The 22,395-nt window shown below is 47.7% G+C and overlaps 1 protein-coding gene across 1 annotated transcript in view; it reads right to left on the bottom strand.

Moving 5' to 3' along the window:
- FHL1 (four and a half LIM domains 1) overlaps positions 1 to 19,754 on the bottom strand; it is a 61,881-nt gene extending 42,127 nt beyond the window's left edge. The window contains exon 1 of the mRNA XM_045996067.1: positions 19,604 to 19,754. The gene's annotated coding sequence lies outside the window, so the exon portion shown is untranslated. The remainder of the gene's footprint in view (positions 1 to 19,603) is intronic.
- Between the last annotated feature and the right edge of the window lie 2,641 nt (positions 19,755 to 22,395).

The following is a 22,395-nucleotide window of genomic DNA, read 5'->3' as shown; positions in this document are numbered from 1 at the left end:
TCCCACACACCCTCCAGGGGGCAGGAGAGAGAAAGGCCCAAAGGCTGGGTGGGCGGAGCTCTCACACTGGGGCCTACCTTGGGGCCCCCCACCCCTCCCCAAGTCCGCCGTGCCACAGCTCATGCTACCCCCCCCCCCCCCCCCCGTCAAGTGCTAGACCACCAGGGACAGTAACAACAGGCAGGGAGATAATAACAGCCGGCCTCTGCATCTGCCCTTCCCTCCTCTGTGCTGGTGTGGCCCCGCTGGGGAGGATGAGACACGGCAGGCGGGAGCCGTGTCCCCTTCCTGACGTGCGGCGTGTAACCGCGCCTCTGGACACACACGACACGGACTGTACTGACGACTGTGCACAAGTCAAAGAATGAAAACCCAATGGCAGCCAAACACACTGGGTGAGATGTTGATGACAGCGAAGTCAAACCCAAACAACCTAGGGTTAGTCGTGCTTTTAAAAAAACCACGTTCGTCTCATCCCACCCCGACAGCATTAATAAGTGCTCATTTCACCATTCACAGGATTCCAGAAGGAGCCAGCAGGTTTATTCGGGTGACACTGAACATACGTAACCATTCTCCTGCGGGTTTAACAACAGTCTGTTGCGGTCACAGACAGGGGTGACCCTGTCACTACCTGCAGCCAAGCTTCAGCGGTCTCCAAATCACCCATCGAGTGGGTGAATTACGTGGGAAAAATAAAATCCAGAGACAGCAGCTGCTGGAATGAACTGAAAAGACCAGCTGAATCAGGCACAACGGATGAGCCCCACAGATTCATTGTCTCCTCTGAATTCTCTGAAACGGGATTGTCATGGTAACCGCTCCTCAATGACGCTCTTCAGACTATTCTCCCTTACCTCCGAAACCCGAGAGAGACCGGTGAAGCCCGAACATCTTCATCAGGTCCACTCGGCCTGGCAACAGGCGGCTCAGACTCTTTTCCTACCTTTTTTTTTTTGGTGAAGATTTCATTTATTTATTTGACAGAGACCACATGTAGGCAGAGAGGCAGGCAGAGAGAGAGAGGAAGCGGGCTCCCTGCTAAGCAGAGAGCCTGATGCGGGGCTCGATCCCAGGACCCTGGAACCATGACCTGAACCGAAGGTAGAGGCCTTAACCCACTGAGCCACCCAGGTGCCCCCACTTTTCCTACTTTTATCCGGATGCTCACACTACGGTGGTCAGAGACACTGGTCTACATACCGTTCAGAACACACTTTAAATGCAGCTTCATAAATGCAGTAAATACAAATGAGTCGGCCACGGGCTGGTTTATCAGAACTGATACGCTGGCTCTCATTCAGCAAAATAACTTATTGGCAAAAATTAACACAGAAGAAAGATGCCTCGTTTGCAGTAATTTCAACATAATCAAGATCTGGAACATCAGCCAATCTCTAACAATATATTAACTTAATAAACAAAAACCGAAAGGATGTTAGGTTACAGAAATGCAATAAAATCTAAATTTTGTGTCAGAATTTAGTATACAGTATATCACAAAACGTGCTCTGGAAGATCATTTATTTATTCTACACAAGTTTCTAATCCTCATTATATGTAACAGAATCATAATATTCTTCACAATTTTTTCTTTGTTTTACTTATCTATTATATACAGAACTGCCTCATTTTCAAATGGCTGGCTGGTAAGTCCATTGTATGAAAGTACTATTTTGGCTTTTTAAAATTTTTTAACTATTCTAGCTGGGTTTTTTGAGACAGAGAGCAAATGGTGGTAGGGGACAGAGGGAGAGGGAGAGAGAGAATCCTAAGCAGGCTCCATGCCTCAGGGCTCCATCCTACGACCCTGAGATCATGACAGGAGCCGAAATCGAGTCAGATGCTTAATGGACTGAGAAACCCAGGCATCCCACTTTTATTTTATTTTATTTTTAAAGATTTTATTTATTTATTTATTTGACAGATGGAGATCACAAGTAGGGGCAGAGACAGGCAGGGGGAGGGGGGGAGCAGGCTCCTTGCTAAGCAGCCAGCCTGATGCGGGGCTCGATCTCAAGAACCCGGGATCATGACTTGAGCCGAATGCAGAGGCTTAACCCACTGAGCCACCCGGGTGCCCTCCACTTTATTTTTATTAATTTATTTTTGTTTGTTGAGTCTAGTTGACACACAGTATTACATTAGTTTCAGGCTCCCCATTATCCTCCACAATTTGGAAAGAGAAAGGTTTGATCCTTACTCAGTTTCAGAGGAGACAGGCTATATTTTTAAAAGATATCCATTAGATGTACTACACATTTAAAGTGCGATCACTCTGGATTTTTCCCCAGATTTTTACAGTTCCTATGGAAAATTAAAAGTACACACCTTTATCCAAGTTGGAGTGATGAGCCATTTTTTAAACCTTGCACTGAAAGAAATGTAACACTTCTAAAATATTGAATTTGCTTTTATAGGTTGCCAAACAAGGTAAGAAAAGGTGCCTTGCCTTCCAGATATAGCATGACCTATGATCTAACAAAAGGGGGAAAGGTGAGCGGTGCCCCCACCACGACCCAAATAAACAGCAAGAAGCTCTTTCCATGGGCCATTTCTGGATGCAAATTTGAAGAATTTTTTGGTCATAAAGGAGGAGATATTAAATACAAATACATTTGTTTATTTTTTTGACTGGGGTACTAAAAACATTAAGAATACTTTTGCAACAAAAACAAAAAAGAGGGGCGCCTGGGTGGCTCAGTGGGTTAAGCCTGTGCCTTCGGCTCAGGTCATGATCCCAGGGTCCTAGGATCGAGCCCCGCATCGGGCTCCCTGCTGAGCAGAGCTTCTCCCTCTGCCTCTGCCTCTCCCCCTGTTTGTGCTCTCTCGCTCTCTCAAATAAATAAAATCTCAAAACAACACACACAAAAAATAAACAAACGGGACTACATCATACTAAAATGCTTGAGCACAGCAGAGGAAGCCATCAACAAAAAGAAAAGGCAACTTATGAATGGGAGAAGATAGGTGCAAATCATATATCCGATGGGGGCGCATACCCATTACAGAAAGCACTCCACAGCTTCAGGGCCAAAACCAAACGATCCAACTAAAAGATGGGCAGAAGGCTCAGCGGAGAGCCTGCTTCCCTCTCTCTCTGCCTGTCTCTCTGCCTACTTGTGATCTCTGTCTGTCAAATAAATAAATAAAATCTTTTTTTTTTTAAAAAAAGATGGGCAGAAGATCTCAACAGACATTTCCCAAAGAAGACATCCAGATGGCCAACAGGTACATGAAAAGATGCTCAACCCCATTCAGCATCAGGGAAACGCAAATCCAAACAGTGAGCTTCCACCTCACAGCTGGCAGAACGGCCCGTTAAGAAGGAGACAGGAAACAACAAGCATTGGTGGGGATGTGGAGAAAGGGGATCCCTTGTGTGCTGTGGGTGGGAATGGAAATTGATGTGGCCGCTGTGGAAAATACTATGGAGATTCCTCAAAAAAAAAATAAAAAGGAACTACCGTCTGGCAATTCCACTTCTGGGTATTTGGCCAAAGAAAATGCAAACACAAACTTGAAAAGGTACCTGCAGCCCCACGTTCATTGCAGCATCATCTATGACAACCAAGACATGGGATAAAGAAAATGTGGTAAGATGCATAGTGGAATATTACTCAACCATTAAAAAGAATGGAATCCAGCCACTTGCAATGACAGGGAATGGAGCTCGAGGTCATTGCGCAGAGGGAAGTCAGAGAAAGACAAATACCAAATGATCTCCCACATTATATGTGGAATCTTTAAAAAAAAAAAAAAGCCTATAGAGAACAGACAGGTGGCTGCCAGAGGCAGGGGGTTGGGGGTGGGAGAAATGGGTGAAAAGTTAAGAAATAAAACAACAAAGACCAGAGCTATTTTTCCACATAGATCATTGCACAATTGCCAGTAAATGAGCTTGATGAGAATAAAGTAGAAAATGAAAAAATGTAATGAGACTTCAAGAATACATAAAGAATAGGGCCACCTGGGTGGCTCAGTAGGTGAAGCATCTACCTTCGGCTCAGGTCATGATCCTGGGGTCCTGGGACTGAGCCCCACACTGGGATCCCTGCTCAGCGGGAAGTCTGCTGCTCCCTCTCCCTCTGCTGCTCCCCCTGCTTGTGTTCACTCTCTCCTCAAGTAAATAAAATCTTTTAAAAAAGGGGAGTACTTAAGAATAAAAAAGCCATCTATAACAGAAGAGAGGACACTAAAATTATCAGGCATTGGGAACAAATGTGAATAATGCAAAACAACCACAGCAAAACAAATCAAAAGGTGAAATCCAGCAAGAAAAATGGAGTGGCAAATATTTGCTAAAGTCAAAAGGTAAGGCCTTAACATTCTTGTCCTTTGCCCTAATGTCCAATGGTATTTTTGTTTTGTTTTAAAAATAAGAAGATTAATGGCCCTTCAATGACTATTACAACAGCTCCCAGATAAAACAAATGATAAAATAAAAATTCACTTAATTGACTGAGAGGCTCGAATTACTCATTGCCAAGTTTATGACTTTCCCACAACTCCAAGCATTCTTTCGTTAAGAAATGGGATTGCTTCCCCTGCCATGATGACTGTGGGTCATTTTCTGGGGGACTACAGTTCTGTATTTTTACATAACTCACTGCGGAATACCAGCTCCTCAAATCAAAGCAATGAGGGACAAAGGATGGACACAGATCCATAGAATGGGACAATTCTGATAGAAGCATCTGGAGAGCACCGGCCGTCTTAGAAGTTTGAGAGGAAGTACTGGGCAAAGACATTCTAATACTGCCCTCACTCCCTCAAACCATCACCCAGTCATGTCTACTCAATCTGCGAAAGTGCCTCCAGACCTTCTCTTCCTTACAGTCTCAATTCCACGACCCTAATTTGGCCCATCATCACTTCGCACCTAGACCACCTTCATCAGACACGCCCCTTCTTCATAGAGCCGCCGGAATAATTTTTCAAATGTACCGCAGGGAATGCACCCCTCCCTTTCCCCTCAACCTTCCTCCATCGTAATCTAAAGACCAAATTTCCAGCCTTCCCATCAGACCCATTTCACCTTCCCCCATTCTCAACTCTAGACTTCTAGCCGAAAGTTCGGTCGCTGCTGGAGAAGAGCAGGTGCTCTGGCTCATGCCCCCCGCCCCTTAAACCAGAGATTCTCAAATTCTGGCTGCTCCTGCAGAGCTGGAACCACTAGCGACATCTGGGTGCCCCCACCCCCCGCCAAACTCCCTCAGATGAATATAATGTGTAACCAAATCTGAGAACGACTACCCCGAATGCCTACAGCCTGTAGCTGTAGTTTAGTGGGCATCAGAGTCTCCAGGGCGTGTGGGAGTTATTCACACACAAAGTGTTGGGCCCCATTCCCAGTGTTCCTGGTTCATTTGGTCTGGGTGGCCAATGAATCTGCATTTCTAACAAGCTCCCCGGTGACGCTGCTGGTCCAAGGACCCCACCTGGAAGAACAGTGGTCAGTGGCTAAAATGAGTACAGTGATACGTACAGATATGTTCTGTAGACACACAGCAGTAACTACTGTAGGTACACCTCATTTAGCAAAAGAGAATGTACCATCTTCTGGAACCTCTTCCATGGTTGGCAACCTTGGGCTAAGATCCAGACTTCCGGCTCTCTCCTCCTCCCCCTCAGCTCCATACTCTCCCCCACCCCCTTGCCGTGTCTCTAACATCTTCTGCAATCGGAACGGAAGTTTTTTTGCTTGAAGAGATCACTTTCGTTATCAATAACTCCCCACAGCACCTAGGAAGCTTAGCCAAGTGCCTTGCACATAGAGTAAGCACACAACAAACATTTGCTGATTTCATTGTATGATGTTCTCTGGCTCCTACTTTAGAAAGCTGGGGCTGGCACCCCATGAACTGTTTCCTCGCATGTGGGCAACCGGCCGGCCCTGCTCCCATCAATTAGCCACAGAGTAAATCCTTCACAGCGGCGTGCACTCTGCTGGAATCCGCTATACGGACAAGAGTAAGCCCACAAAGAAGAATGACAGGGGCTTATAAGGGGACACAACTTGACTTTTGAGCTGCGTCTCAGAAAACATTTACAAAGTACCCCTGGGTTCCATCGTCCCACAGCCCAGTGCTGCAGGACAAACCCCGTCATCAGGGTAGAGCACTGCTCTTGTAGCGCAAATGCTTAGGCCAACAGTTCCCCAACTCTTTTGTGATGAGGTCCTCCTTGTTCCTTAACAGAAAATCCACAAGTAACTGAATTACGGGTAAAGAGGAGACAGACGGGAAGGAGGAGATGAGGGGCCAAAGGGCTGGGGAAGCACTCGGGCAAACAACAAAAGGCCAGAGGAGCAAGACTATTGGAGCCTCACGACTCGCCACGCCTTTCTCTACCTATAATTCAGACACATCACGATGTGGTCAGATGTTGAACTGACCACACCGATGATGGCCAGAAATTCCTGTTCCATCAGGTCGGCTGCAGAACACGGTATCCATGACGAGGGCGGCCACGAGGAACGCGCTGGCTCTGCCTCCATTTGCTCACCGCTGGCAGAGAGGGACCTGTGATCTTGGCAATGGAACTGGAACCCCCTGGCCTCCACATGGACTGTGACTCAGGGGAGAGCTCTTTTCTGTGCCCAACGGAGGGGGCGGCACAGGTAGTCGGTCAGTGCAACGACATGGTGGCATCAAGAAGAAAATACAAAGAAGTTTATCTGGTAACAGGTGTAATGATGAGTATACACACAAAAAATTACTTCTGACATATAAAACATGTTTTAAATAGGTGAGCTCTAGGGGTGCCTGGGTGGCTCAGTGGGTTAAAGCCTCTGCCTTCGGCTCAGGTCATGGTCTCAGGGTCCTGGGATCGAGCCCCGCATCAGGCTCTCTGCTCAGCAGGGAGCCTGCTTCCTCCTCTCTCTCTGCCTGCCTCTCTGCCTACTTGTGATCTCTCTATCAAATAAATAAATAAAATCTTTTAAAAAAAATAGGTGAGCTCTATAACCAACTCTCCCCTTTATTCGCATTTTTTCAGGCAACTCTGGAGTTTTTCTCTCTGGGTCTAATGACAGACCCAAGGGGATGGACACAATCTGTGATCAACCACATCCCCAAGGCATCCATTCCTTGGGTGATCACCTTCATTTATGCTCTAATCCTGGATGTCTCATCAGTTGTTTCTCTTCTAATCTCCCCCAGTCTCAATACCCCTCTCAGAACCCAACCTCTGACCTCTGCTTACTACCACCTGCCATAAAACGCTCTGTTTTATTTTTAAGTACACTCTATCCCCAACATGGGGTTCAAACTCATGACCCTGAGAGTAAGAGTCGCACGTTCCACCCACTGAGCTGGCCAGGTGCCCCTAGAATGTTCTGTTTCTACAGCCAACTCAAGAAAGCAACACACACTTGCAGTTGGCTCGTCATCATCACCCAGTTCCAATATATAGAAACCAATTACAGTAAGACCTTAAAAAGCTCAATCTTCTCACCGGGGTTTCCTGGACAGCTGGCTGCAGTGAGTAACGGCATGGAGGTTCTGATGCTAAGTCTCTCCCCTATCTCACGCCATGAGAGTGCCTCTGGGACAAAGCCACCAGATTGATCTTGATATTGGCTCCGAGTCGGCGTGAGCTCACCAACTATCACTGCTGCTCGCGACACCGTAAATACAAGGGTCAAAAAAGGGAACATGGAGTTGTAGGGCAGGAAATTTGTTAAGTCCGGGGCCCTACTCCACCACAAAGATGGCATGATGTCCCCCAGTGGTGACAAAGCAAGCAAGACCCAACCCAATGCTCCCACAGACCTCTCCAGAAACAACTGTGCAACCAGCCAGCTGGAACTGGCCTGCTCCCTCGGAAGCTCCCCCTTCCATTTGGCGGGGAGAGGGGGCTCAGGATACCAGTTACAGCCCCCCAGAACCACGTCTCTTATGTTACTAGCATTGAAACACACACACGGCCCTTCTATCTGCAAGTTCACAGTAAAAAAGTGCCTGATATAGTCTTGGTATTTCTGAATCCTGAAGGGTTTTTAAATAGATTTGGGGAGCAGTTTTAGGTTTGCAGAAAAACTGAGCAGAAAGTACGGTTTCCGTTTACCTCAACACCTCCCTCCTGGTTTCCTTGGTCAATATCCTATATTCCCGTAGCACATCTGTCACAACCGATGAGCCGGTATTCACACGTTATTATTCCTTAAAGTCCACAGTGTACATTGGTGCTGTGCATTCTACGGATTTTGACAAATGTTGAAGGTTTTCTCCCCTTTACAGTACGTGCTGAGACGCGATGAATCACCTACCTTACCTCGAGACGACTGTAATTGCTTTAGCTTTGTAGAAGGAAGTTTCCTAGGAATCTAACATAAATCATTTGCTTCTTTTGAATGATTCACGGTTTCAAAGCCTGTCCCCCCGCCCCATAGCCCACAAACACATTCAACTCTGATTATCTGGAAGCCAACCGTTCACCCCTCTCAAACCTCCAGCGTGGCCCCAACCTTGAAAGGAGTCTGGAGAAATGACAGGACCACAGAACAAAAAGTAAGAAAAACAGCCTCTGAAATGATAGCTGACGTGCTGGAATTAGTCAGTCTGTTGATAACTCGGGCTGGAGAGGTTTACAAAAACAGCTTTGTTAGCAGAAAGCGGGGCAGTTGAAGAGCAGAGGCAGAATCAGGATCAGAATCAGGAGACAGAAAAGCCGAGGAAGAAGAGACCGGGGAGAGGAAGACGGGGCGGGGCAGACGCGGAGGAGCGACAGATGGACACTAGCCGGACAACGTGATGGCAGCGAAACAGACCGCCAGCTAGACGCACGCAACAGTGACATGGACGGTTTTCCAAGGAGCGAGGGAGGAAGGGACAAAGTGCGTCTCGGTACTCTGGCCCCGAAACTGCCTAACTATTCTTCCATCTCAATCTGTCAATGGGAAGGCAACGTTTAACATATTAAAAGCTTGCTTTTCACATGAGCGTGGAAACATGAAACTCCTTCCACCCACAGAAAATGCCTTCCGAAACCTTTGGGAAGGCTCAAGGGATAGGGTTTCTTTATTCCTGTCTGTCGACTACGTACAGACACTAGCTAGAGGTAGGCAAAATATTTACTAGTGTGAAGCAAAATTCAAATTATTTCATCTGTCCTGCTCTTGGGGGACGTGACGGAGCGCACCGTAACTCCATCAGAAGAACACGGCCACTCTTCTGTTTTTATCAGCATCACTTCCCTCTGGGCTGGAATCTAAGCTTACAAAGTGGCTCTCACACGAAAGCAGATCAGCGGCTGCCTGGGGCTGGGGGCAGAGGGTAGAATGTAAGGGCCGAAGGAGCACAAGGAGAGTTTTGGGGGAGTGATAAAAATATCCTACCTCCTGCTGGTGGCCCTGGCTTCATGGGTGCATACGTCTGCCCAAGCTCAACAAAGCGCACGCCTTAAGTGGATGCACTTGATAGTCCATAAATGATAAGCAATGAAGTGGGTTTGAAATCATCTCGATCATTCTACAGCGTACATGTGCACCACATCATGACGTGGTACCCTTTAAACTTACGCAATTTGATTAGTCCTTAATAAAGTAGGGAAAACACTTGATATTAAAAAGGGGGCTCTAGGGGTGCCTGGGTGGCTCAGTGGGTTAAAGCCTCTGCCTTCGGCTCGGGTCATGATCCCAGGGTCCTGGGATCGAGCCCCGCATCGGGCTCTCTGCTTGGCGGGGAGCCTGCTTCCTCCTCTCTGCCTCCTCTCTGCCTACTTGTGATCTCTGTCTGTCAAATAAATAAATAACATCTTAAAAAAGCGGGGAGCTCTATCTGACAAAAGGGGGGCTCTAACAAGGGCAGACAGCTTTAGCTGTAGAAGCAAGTATAAACATTCACCTCCTATTAGATACACGGCTGCCTGGTTTCTTTCCTTCGCGTGGTTCTCTGTGCTTACCACATTGCAAAATTCCTTCCCACGTCCTTCCTTAAAAGATGCAGGGCTTTTTTGTAGCCTAGATGGAAAGCGCCTAGGATTTAAATATTTGAACTGATCCTGGAATCTGGAGATGCCCAATTGTTGACAAGGAACTTAGTGTTCCTTTAGCTTCCAGAAGCTACCTGGCTGAGGAACTGATCATTTTAGGAATTGGGAGACTACAGTTATTTATAGGCTGTTTCTTAGAAGCTGCTGAAAAACATAAAGTTGTGTTAATTCAAGTCTCTAAATCTACTACCATGGCTTACTGATGCCGAAATGTTTGGACTTTATGGCTCCTATGTGTGTGCTTGTGTATACTTTGTGGTCTCTAAGAGACCTGTGGGGGAGGGGGGAACACCTGTTACTTCCCTTCACCTGGCCACATATAGTGCACGTGATGGATTAGGCCTGGGCAGATGCTAGCCATCAGCTTCGCGAACAAGAATTATGTGCAAAACCAAGCTTCGATGTCTTCCTAGTAAATCACACGTCTCCAACGTGACACGAGTCAAGTTGTCTTATCCACACCCTAAAACTGAAAGTGAGTAACAAGTCTTAATTAACCAAATATAGAAATTAAGGGGCGCCTGGGTGGCTCAGTGGGTAAAAGCCTCTGCCTTCAGCTTGGGTCATGATCTCGGGGTCCTGGGATCGAGCCCCTCATTGGGCTCTCTGCTCTGCAGGGAGCCTGCTTCCTCCTCTCTCTCTCTGCCTGCCTCTCTGCCTACTTGTGATCGCTCTCTGTGTGTCAAATAAATAAATAAATAAATCTTTAAAAAATAATATAGAAATTTAGTTTTGTCCCAGCCTCATCAAAAGCACCTTGCCAATAAAACCTCTGTACGCCCAGTTAACATTTTCTTAGTATTGAGAGGTAAACGTAAACCCTCGTGGCTATTACGAATTCTTGTGATTACAGCGCGTATGGTGAACGTTTCCTGGCTTGGAATATATGTAAAACCCAGAGAGTTTATGTGGGGAAAGAAAATATGAATTCGGGCGCCTGGGTGGCTCAGTGGGTTAAAGCCTCTGCCTCCGGCTCAGGTCATGATCCCAGAGTCCTGGGATCGAGTCCCGCATCGGGCTCACTGCTCAGCGGGGAGCCTGCTTCCCTCCCTCTCTCTCTGCCTGCCTCTCTGCCTACTTGTGATCTCTGTCAAATAAATAAATAAATAAAATCTTTAAAAAAAAGCAAACATGAATCCTATGAGCACTGAAGTGCCGACAGCAGACATTTTGATTGTTCTTTTTCTAGGTTTCGCTGCGTTTAAAAACCACTACGCATATATCTTCTGTGCATTTTATATCTATGGCTGTTCAAAAATGAAGCCCAAGCAAATCTCGCTGGTTTAAATACAGAGGAAAACCCATTTTCCGAAGAGAGATCCGGTGTACTCCAAGACGCTGGGAAGCGCCGTTTGAGCCCCGATAACGCGCACAGTCATTAGCAGGCGGTAATGAGGGGCGAGAGCAAAACCTAAAGAACACACCCCTAGGCAAGGGTACAATTTTCTCATTTGTTCCAATGGTAAGCCCTTGGCAATGAGTATCTGATCCATATTCATTATCTCACGGAGCTGCCGCTTCGCTGGGGCCCGGGCCTTAGACAAGGGAGGAGGTCGTGTTTGCAGGTTTCCGTGTCTACGCAGCCGGCGTGATCTCTATGCGGAGTGTGTGCTTAATTCTCGTCCACCGGGGACGTTTCTCTACCAAGTGACAGCAGCTCTCTTTATCCCACGCCTGCTCCGGGTTGGGGTGACCCTAACACTGTCAAGCGGGGTCAGCGGAAGACAAGGCGACAGACGAGCGGGACGATGTGGCTACACCCAGAGCCCAGAAAAAGGCAAGTGGGGAGAGTGTGCTGGGCTGAAAAGAGAGTGACCCCACGAGTGAGAGAGACACACAGACAAAGGAGATGCAGAGAGAAGGAGCTACAGGAAGAAAGGAAGCAGGGTAGGCGAGGAAAGGGAGGGAAGCTTGTGGATGGTTTTCATAGGACCACATTACAACTCCTCTGTGGGTCTGTGTTAACGACGCCACATGGCCAGCATTTGCTACGATTTTAACTTCCTACCTAAGTCAAAGCAGATGCCATCTTTATTTTTTAAAAAGATTTTGATTTATTTGACAGAGAGAGATGGAACACAAGCAGGGAGGAGTGGGAGAGGGAAAAGCAGGTTTCGTGCCAAGCAGGGAGCCCGATGCGGGGCTTGATCCCAGAACCCTGGGATCATGACCTGAGTGGAAGGCAGATGCTTAATGACTGAGCCACTGAGGCACCCCAGATGCAATCTTTAAAATTTCCCTCCCACATTTTTAACAGACATCCCATTTTACAAAGGAAAAGAACACATTCATGCAACAATAGTCCCATGGTCTTCCAGACTACCGCGTAGAAAGACTCTCAAAAAATCAATTTTCACTTCTGCGACTATAGGCAGCTTTGACATGCCTTGGTACTTGGTACTTGCCCCACAAGCCAGGGGAAATTAAACGGAGAGCTAGATGCAAGAAAGAGGTTCCCCACCACTAATGCTCAATTTCAATAAAGCAAACAAGAGGCCAAATTCCTATAAGGCTTCCAGCTGATTTTTTCCTTTGTAAGGAGTTTTTTTAAAGTCATCTCCACGCCTAGTGTGGGGCTCGAACTCACAACCCTGAGATCAAGCGTGGTGGGCTCTACGGACTGAGTCAGGCAGGCGCCCCTACTCCCAATTGTTTTGATCATTTTCTGAAGTTGGGAAACACTTGGCCTTTTTGGTATCCTTTTATATAGTTACCATACTTCTACCATAGAAGTCTTCTTTTGAGGGACAGGCCAACAAAGTTTGCGACTGTGAAGAGTTTTTATTTAGGAAATAAAAACTTACCTCTGTACGTAGGACCTAAAACTTCAAACTGGAACTCCAACATTAACACGTTATATTTTTATATCTGGAAGGAGATGCTCCACACCTCTTTGAGCCTGTTTACTTAGCCATAAAATGAGGGGGAGTGGGTCTTGACAGCCCTTTCCAGCATGGGAATGCCGTGACTCAAGTTAGAGGAGGAGAAATTTAAAGGAGCTTACGTGATCATTCTCTCACTCCCCGGCACTGCTCCCATCTCACTCCTATGACCATGACTTCTCTCTAGAGATGTAATCTCTCAGAATCTTTTAGTAAAGTTTTTTAAAAAAAATAACTTAGGCTACGTTTGTAAGTTGGAGACTTCGCAGTTGGGATTCCCTCGAGTGCACCATTAAAAAAACCACTACATTTTAAAAACAATACAAAACGCTGTCACTAATTTCTGGGCGGTGGGTTATAACTGATTTTTCTACTCTTCTTTAGGGTTTTCTGTATTTTCTGAACTTCCCTACAATGAAAAAGTACCAGTACTGTCATTAAAAAGTTGGATTTTTGAAAGGGATTAGTGCATTCTTACGAGTTTCATCAGCTCTCCCAAGTCTACTCTAAAATCATGAAGGAGGGGTACAAAATCCCTATCACAATGCATGCCCATGCTCAGTGGCTGACTGCTGCAGCCTGAGTCACGACGTTATTATTATAATCAGAATCTAGGGTTCCCAGACCTCTGTGGAAATCAAAACATGCATTTTACCTAAATAACATTTATTTTTCCCCCCAGCATCCTGGCTCTTGAGAATCATGGTTAAAATTCCTTTCCGATTTAAAGTAAATGAAATGAAACATGAAGTCCTCCTTCTACACACACACACACACACACACACACACACACCACACAACCCCCCCCCAAAAAAACTGCTTGCCAGACAAAATATGATTGCTACTGGGCTGTTTTTTTTTTCCTCTTGTTATGCTCGAAAACACAACACATCAAAAGTTAAAATAAATATGTAGCTGTCAAAACAAAACACACCCCCCATATGGAACACACAAGTATGAGTTTGATGACGTTTATTATGAAAACAACTTCCACAGCAAAAACAAATGTTTAAATTGTTTTAAAAGGTGACAAAACCAGATGATGTCATTACTAAGTTCTACACGACAGTCCCAAGAAAGGTAGCAGGTGCACCGCAGAAGGAATATGAACACCACCGGCTAACTTCCAGGGTCATGGTTATCAGAACAGTGTTCGAAAAATTCAAGTCAGACAGCAAATGAAGTTCTCCAAAATGACAGTTATAGGCTTAGTTCGGGTAGCTCCCTAGAACAAATTCACTGCTGAACTCATTTCTCATCAGTGGAGGAAAGTGCAGTGATTCAGCTCCCCATTCCCTACCTGAATACCACCCATCATCTATGACACGTTACCTCTGAAGTCTCTTTTTATCCAGGACCAGTAACTCACCTTCGTGCAGAATGCTCAGCTCACCCCACTTCACTGACATCAAGATTTAAAAAGCAGCAAGGCACCGGGGCTTAGTCATGGGACTTACCTTCAAATCCCAACTCTCCCGCTTGGTTGTGCAATCTTAGACAAGCTACTTCGCTAGCCTCATCTGTGAAATGCACAGCGCTACTCTGCAGAGCTGCCGGGAGGATCAAATTACACAATGGGTGTAAATTCAGCGGAGCGTAATTTCTAGAACTGTATCAGGCCTTCAAGGAATGTCAGTTCCCTTTCTCCCCCCTACTCCTGGCCACTTACTTCCAAGTATGATCAAATTTAACGTTCATGGTTTTAATTACTCTCAAGCAAGCAAGCTCAATGGTATATAGGGCATGTAGTAATTTTAATTTTGTTAAGTAAAATTTTGAATGGAGCATGCCACGAGGGAGACAGTACAGTGAGGTTGTGCTCAAAAACCATGAACTTCTGAAGAATAAGATGATCTTAACCTTGATGTCTGCTTCCAACCCTGACCAGCTGTACAACCTAAAGAAAGTCCCTTTGCATTCCGAGCCTGGTTCTTCATGTGAAAGATGAAAAGAATATAGAATGTATACAAAGGCCCAGCACAGCCCAAGTACCATAGATGGTAGCTCTTACTGGCCTTTTAATTATTCGGGTCGAAATATTGGGACTAGTCACTTTTAAGACTAGAAGGGTGAGCTCAGCCAACATTAAATGTCATGTCAAGGCGCTGTTACTGCTTTCTACTCTGCCTGAAGTTACGTTTCACTGCCTCTTGTAGAGGGAATTCCACCAACCTCAGTACGACTGACATTCCGGGCCAGGTGTTCTTTGTTGTGGGGGTTGCCCCAGGTGACACAGACTGCCGAGGCCAAATCCTTGGCCTCTACCCGCTAGACACCAGCAGGTGCCGCATCCTAATTCATGACAGCCCAAAATGTCTCCAGACATTGTACAGTGGCCCATAGAGGGCCAGCTGCCCCAGTTAAAAACCACTGGTCTAACACTATCCACAAACAGGGCAATGCACAAGGATCTTGGGAGACACCCCTGCGGGAGGGCAAAGGTTTCCCAGACCTACTATTCAGTATCATTCACTCTTCTGGGTTCCAACGTCTATTATTCATAACTCAAAGTTGACCACAGAAGAATAATTTTGCTTGGGCCCATTTGCTGTTTGAAGATGACTTTAAGTCACAGGAAGGAATGCTGGCCTAGCCACTGTCTCCTCATAGCTCCATGAAGTGACATAAAATGCTGACCTTAGGGGCACCTGGGTGGCTGAGTGGGTTAGAGCCTCTGCCTTCGGCTTGGGTCATGATCTCAGGGTCCTGGGATTGAGCCCCGCATCGGGTTCTCTGGTCAGTGGGAAGCCTGCTTCCTCCTCTCTCTGCCTGCCTCTCTGCCTACTTGTGATCTCTGTCAAATAAATAAATAAAATCTTTAAAAAAAAATGCTGACCTTAAAGAGCACAACTCTCCTATGTCCTAAGCACTTCACGTCAAACGTACCTTTTTTTTTTTTTTAAAGGCCACAGGCCTTAAGACCCTTAAGATGACTTACAAACCAGGCACCTGGGTGGCTCAGTGGGTTAAGTGTCTGCCTTCGGCTCAGGTCATGATCTCGGGGTCCTGGGTTCGAGCCCTGCATCAGGTTCCCTGCTCAGGGGGTCTGCTTCTCCCTCTCCCTCTGCCCCTTCCCTGCTTGTGCTCTCCCTCTCATTCTTTCTCTCTAATAAACAAATAAAATCTTTTTTTAGAAAGATGACTTACAAACCATATTATTACCCAAATTGAAAAAGTACATCTTCGTCAGGAAGGTGTGGTACTATTTATACAATGAATATCTCCCTGGCAAGAAACAACTCCACTGTGCGCACGGCAGAAGCATGTTTAATGTGTATAAAGTGCTATGTTAATACCCAAAAGACCCTGCACACCCCTCGATTATTCACAACAAATTCATGGTCTGTTTTTCGTTCTAATAACTGCCCCCAAAGGCGGGAACCATTTCTTATCCACCATGTATCCCTGGATCTCGTGTAGAGCCTCCAACCCAGGCGGCAACTCAGTAAATGTTTGCTGAATAAATAAATGGTCATATATTCTGCTTAATTAAGTACTCTGTTGACAAAGAAAAAAAAGAACCTTTCTTTGCTCTCATCCAACAGATCTCTTTAGGAGAAAATAATTACAGTCTACTCCCTTTTACCCCAAATCCAAACAACTGGAAAGTTCAATTAACCAAAAAAATTTTGTAGGCAAAAGTTGGGGAAAGCAGCCAAAGAGATAAGGCCTAAAGTTCAAGCAAGCACAAACATTTGTTCAGCTCCCAATGTTGCTGGCACCAGAGGGGGGAAAAAGGAGGGGTGTAGGGCAGAAGGGAACCAGGAGGTGGAGAGCAGGAAAACAGGGATCAGCCTCTGATGGTTGGCTTCCATTCCTTCAACAAACTGTTTTCTTTTTTTATTGTCAAAACTTTAGGGGTGAGAATCAAATTTCTTTTTTAAAAAAGATTTTTATTTCTTTAACAGAGAAAGAGAGAGAGAGATCACAAGTAGGCAGAGAAACAGGCAGAGAGAGAGGGGGAAGCAGTCTTCCTGTCTAGCAGAGAGCCTGATGTGCGACTCAATCCCAGGACCCTGAGATCATGACCTGAGCCAAAGGCAGAGGCTTAACCCACTGAGCCACCCAAGTGTCCCAAAGGGTCAAATTTCTACTGCAAAGACTTGATTTGCCAATTATTCTTCAAATGGCTATACGCAAAAATCTTCAAGACTATTTAGAATGATTCTTGATCATTCTTTCATTAATTTCTGAAATTTCTTCATCTTTTTTCCTCCTCCAGTCCTGCGGGCAAACAACAGGTTCTCAAAAAGCTGGCTAAAGACATCCATTTACTCCTTTTGTCTGGAGAAACTGTAAGTCCCCCTCCACCCATCAAAATGCTTCCTTCTATAAAAGATTTTACCATTCTCAGCATTCTATTCTTAATAGAGAAAACAATCAGACTTAAATTGTATTTTAAATGCACAAGTTTTAGATTGTTGCCTGTATACAGAACGTGTCTCAGAGTAACATTAGAAATGCTGCACTTAAAAAAAAAAAAGAAAGAAAGAAATGGTGCACTTAGTAATGCTTTTTTAAACGTATTTTCATTAATCTCTGAGAGGAGAATCTCTATTTCCACTTAAAACATTCTCAGTTTCACATTTCCAGTAAATAAAGTAATTACTTAAGTGGTCCATTCATTTGGTAGATACTAAATTAGCTTCAATGCACTGGTTTCATACAAGAGGAATCTTACACAAATTTTTTTGAAAATTTCACTCAAAAATCTAGACTTGGTTGAAAAAAAAAAAAACCAACACGAAAATTCAGTATGGGCATGGAAGCATAGAATTCTAAAAACCATATATGGTCACAGATCCTATACGGTGGTCTTTGATACAAACTTATTGCAAGGCGGTATGTACAAATCATGGCCTATTTGACCAATTTCCTGTTGCATAAAGATTATACTTGCTCTTAAAAATGTTAAATAACCATTTTTAAAGACTGAAGGTAAAGACTAGATTGGAACCTTATGTAACCAAAATGGGAAGGCACGTATAGCCTCACCACATTAAAGGCGGATGCCTTTTTAGTATGCACCCTTCTTAAACAAATATGAGCATCAGTTTCCGAAGAAGGCAAAGCTACCATCCCAGAAGCCCTTGCTGCTTCAGTGTAAAGAATGGGGAGGGTTCTGTTCCCCGAGAAGAGGAGTTGGGGAGGAAGGCTTTGCAAAATTCCAAGGGACTCGTAGTTGAAACTTCTGCTATTCTGAAAATGTTCACATGTCCAAGGAACAACATCAAATTTACATTAAAACTGTCTTAATCAAGATAACGAAAAAAAATATTCCTACTGCTCTATAGGCTTGCCATAGATTTGATAACCGAGGGAAGAATTACAGGCAATTACAAAATGATGGCTCCAATTAGGAAAACTGGATCTATTCCAAATTTAAATCAAAGGGGGGCTCAGATAATCCCGATGGAATAATTTAAACGAATATAGGGGACTTCCAGCAAAAGCGTACATTTATTCTACTTCTACTTCGTCCAAAAGCCAAGCCAAAAAGAAAAAAAAAATGTCAAGCAAAATGCTAACACGACGTATCTCTTGCCCTTCAGGAAATTAAAAAACCAAACCCCGAGTCCCCTATGTAAACCTCGTTCGCTTTTCTTTTCCCAAGGGGTCTCCCTAGCACAGGGTTTTTATTGTAAAGGGCAATCCAAACAAACCTGAGAAACTCGCACAGTCCCCAGCGCAGAAAATAATATAGCACTGAACACGAACCACACGCAGTCTTCCCTTGCTCATTTGCAAACCTCTACCTAGTCCTGGACGGCTGGGAAGAGGCCGCCAGTAATGGAAGAGAAAGAGAAGGAATGGAAGAGAACGAGAAACTTCGAAAGCACAAACCTCTCTCCCAGAACCTAGAACAGACAGCACCTTGTAGGGATTTCACGTTTTTCGAAACGGAAAGGTCACACCCTGCAGTTTTGAAAATCCACCTTCTAAGGCTCAACCCACGTGACAGAACGTTCCTCTGGCTTCTCTAGGATCCACGCTGGAGCTGAAATCTCCCACTCTCCCCACCCCCATTCGCCCACCCCCCGCCAACCCCTCAGTAAGAAGAACCGATGCGGACCCTCCCCGCCCCCCTCACTCTCTCTGCACCCCACCCCCAACTCCTCCAACAGCCCCCCCAGCATCCCCGTCGAGAAAACCCCGGCTAGCCCGCTCACCTCCACGCCCGCTCGTCCCCACCCCAGTCCTCTTCGTTGTGCGAAACCAGGCAGGTCCCCCCTCGCTCCGGCCCCATCCCCGCCGCCCCGGAGGTGCACGCCGGGGGAGGGGGGGCCCCGCCTCGCCCCGCGCCCCCCAGCCATCCTGGCTGAGAACACCAATGGGTACCCCCACCTCACCCCGCCCCCACCGCCCTCCACTCTCGAGAGGAAAACCAGGGGCCCCTCCCCCCGCCCCGCTCCCCACCATTCCGCGGAGAAAGCACCGGGAGCCCCCCACCCCCCGGCACGCCCGCTCCCCCGCCCCCACGCCACTCCCTCCCCAGTCGCTCCCCTTCCCCACGCCCGCCACCGGGGTGGCCGAGGCACGCACCCGAGGGACCCCGCGGCCCCCACCCCGGCCGGGCGGCCGAGGCCCGCGGCTGCAGGTACTCGCTGCCGCAGGCCGGGCGGCCCGGGCGGCGGCGGGGCAGGAGGGCGGCCGCTCCCCCGGGCCGCGGGGCCTGCGGGCGGGAGGCGCACACGCACGCACACGCGGGGAGAAAGCGGGCTTACTGCCTGGCGATGCTCGCCCGCGCAGCTGTCTCGGCGGCGGCCGCTGCCTGCACCGAAGCCGAGGTGCAGCGGCGGCGGCGGCGTCGGCGGCGGCTGCGGACTGAGCCCCCTGGGCCGGGCGCTGGATGTAGGGCGCGGGAGGGGCGCGAGAGGAGGGGCGCGCGGGGGAGGCGGGGAGGGGGCGGGCGCGCGCGCGCGGGGGCGGGGCGCGGCGCGCGCCTGCCAGGGCTCTGCCGGCCGGGGCTGAGGGGCGCGGCGCGCGCGGGAGCCGGCCCGGCAAGGGGGCGGGGGCGCCACGCACCCCGCGCGGGCACGTGCCCCCGCCTTGGGAGCGGCCGGGCTACTGTCGCGGCGTGAGCGCGCGGGGAAGGAGGCTGCGGGAAGGCGGGGACGAGCGTCCCCCCCCCTTCCCCGCCAAGGGGCGTCTCTGGTCTGGAGACCGAGGGGAGGGCAGGCGGGCGGGGGGCGCTCGGGCCCCCCCCCCTCCCTCGCGCTGCAGCCCTCGAGGCCGGCGGGGAGTCACGAGTCACTGCAGGCAGCCGCGGCCAGGGCAGGGGAGGTGGGAGCAACAAAGAGAGTCGAGCGAAGGTGGCCTCACCGGCGGCCTCCGCTAACCTGCGCACTCCCTGCAAAGCGGTCGGGGTCCCAGGTGCACCCCGTTACGGCCGCGGACTGCGGAACCCCGTGGGTAGAAACGCTGTTCGAGGATCCACCGGCCACCCTTCCGCTTAGTAACAAGCTGGTGGGAGCGAAAGTAGCTCCATGCATACGCCTAATGCCACCATCCATCCAGGGCTTTTACATCACCCAGAAAAGCACTGATGGCAAAGCGGCACGTGGCTACTCATTCACTCGACATTTGGTTTACTGCGCCCTCACCACGTGCCAAGCCCAGTGCCAGGTGCTGGGGATACAGCGCAGAGCCATACGAAGCACCACCCGCCCTGCCCTGGGAGCTTGCAATCTAGAGGGGGGAGACAGATGAAAAAGAAGGGAGAAAACAATCAGATTTGGGCTAAGGCCTGTGCAGGAAAAGAAGAGGTTGCAAAATGGGTGGTTAGGAGAGGAAGGAGGAGGTGGCGTTTAAGCCGAGCCCTGGAAGTTCTCACAGAAGCAACCATAGAAATAGCCAAGGAAGAGCCTTCCAGAAAGAGGGAGCAGATGTGTGAAGGCCAGAAGGAGGGGGCAGATCTTGATGCCTTGAAATTAAGAGGTGGTGACTGATCGGCACCAGCAGAGCCCGGGAGAGAAGCGTAATATAAAGCTGGACAGGACAGGCTGGCAGGGACCAGATTTCGCCCTGCGTGCTAGACCATGGGCAGACTATTTTATTCCAAAAACAATGGGAGGCCATTGAATGAATGGCTTTATCCCAGGACATGACATGATCTCATTTATATTTCTTTTACATTTCTTTTCCTCTTGGAATAATTGTGAATTCACATACATTTGTAAGCACTTATACAGAGAGATGCTATGCACAGCTTACCCCACTGCAGAGCAATCGTACAAGATCACAGCCACAATGTTGACATTAGTACAGTCTACCAATCTTACTCAGATTTCCCTGGTTTTACTGGTACTCATGGGTGTGTACGTTTAATTCATACAATTTTATCACATCTGTAAATGCATGTATCCACCACCACCATCAAAATACAAAACAGTCCCATCAATACAAGAATCCACCCTATTCCTCTTTCATGGCCACACCCACTGCCCTAGACCTCAAGTTCTTCCCTGCTGGTGACCATTAATCTGCCCTCCATTTCTATACTTTCGTTAGTTCTAGAATGTTATGTAAATGAACCCTGCATCTGTAACCTCTGGGGATTGGCTTTTTTCCTCCCCATCTGCTTAATTCTCTTGAGCTTCATCCAAATTGTTGCATGTACCCATAGCTCTTTCTTTTTTACTGGTGATTAGTATTCCTGGTCTGATTTATAGTTTTTAAAAAGATCGCCTTGTTTTGGACTTGATGGAGCTGAATGAAAGAGGAAATTGGAACTCAAGTGGAGACAGCGCAGTGTAGACAATTGTTTTGAGAACTTTCACTGTACAAGAGGAACAGACGTCCAGTAGAACAGGAGAAACAACTGGGGAGCAGAGAAGGTTCCCTTCTCTCTTGACTTTTGAGAGATGCAAGCATGTTTAGGCACAAGCAGGAGGGAGGCATTGCTAATGAGAGAAGGGCTCCCTAAAGCCCCTGCCCAGGCAAGATGAAATGGGAGCTGGATTCTGTGCAGAGGATGGGCCCTCCACCTGCTCAAAAGCATTCTCCACTGTGACCCTAAAGGTATATTGGGAGCGGGGTGGGGGGAGGGGCAGCTGGCTGTATGTATAGATCAATCAAATCCAGTCTGATGACTTCTGTTTTCTCCCGTGATGCACAAAGTGGGTGCTGGCCTCCCTTAGGAGAGACCATAAGCCCTTGCAAAGTTCCCCTCTCTCTCCCTGGCACCAGTCACGTGGGCTTTCTCCCTTCCCATTCCAAGCCCTCAAAAGCACTGAACTTTGGTCCTTCTGGATGGCAGAAGAGACTCTGGCTTCGCACTTGCTAGGAAGAGAAGCAGCTGATCGGCCCCACTCTGATGCCCAGAAGGCTCTGAATGAGCAGGCAACTCCCCGAATGGAATACCAGCCCAGCGGCCAGCCCAAATGTAGCCAAGAGGCACCCAGAGATGGAGGGCTCTGAATGGAGGGCCCTCTCCCAGCACCCTCCCGGCCATCCTTGGGCAATAACATCAGTGTTATTTGTGGTTCGTTTCTCACCAGACCCCTTTCTCCATCCC

Source organism: Meles meles, chromosome X, assembly GCF_922984935.1.
Source record: "Meles meles chromosome X, mMelMel3.1 paternal haplotype, whole genome shotgun sequence".
NCBI lineage: Eukaryota > Metazoa > Chordata > Mammalia > Carnivora > Mustelidae > Meles > Meles meles.
Note: the sequence above shows the minus strand (reverse complement) of the source record. Positions and strands in the feature narration are given on the sequence as shown.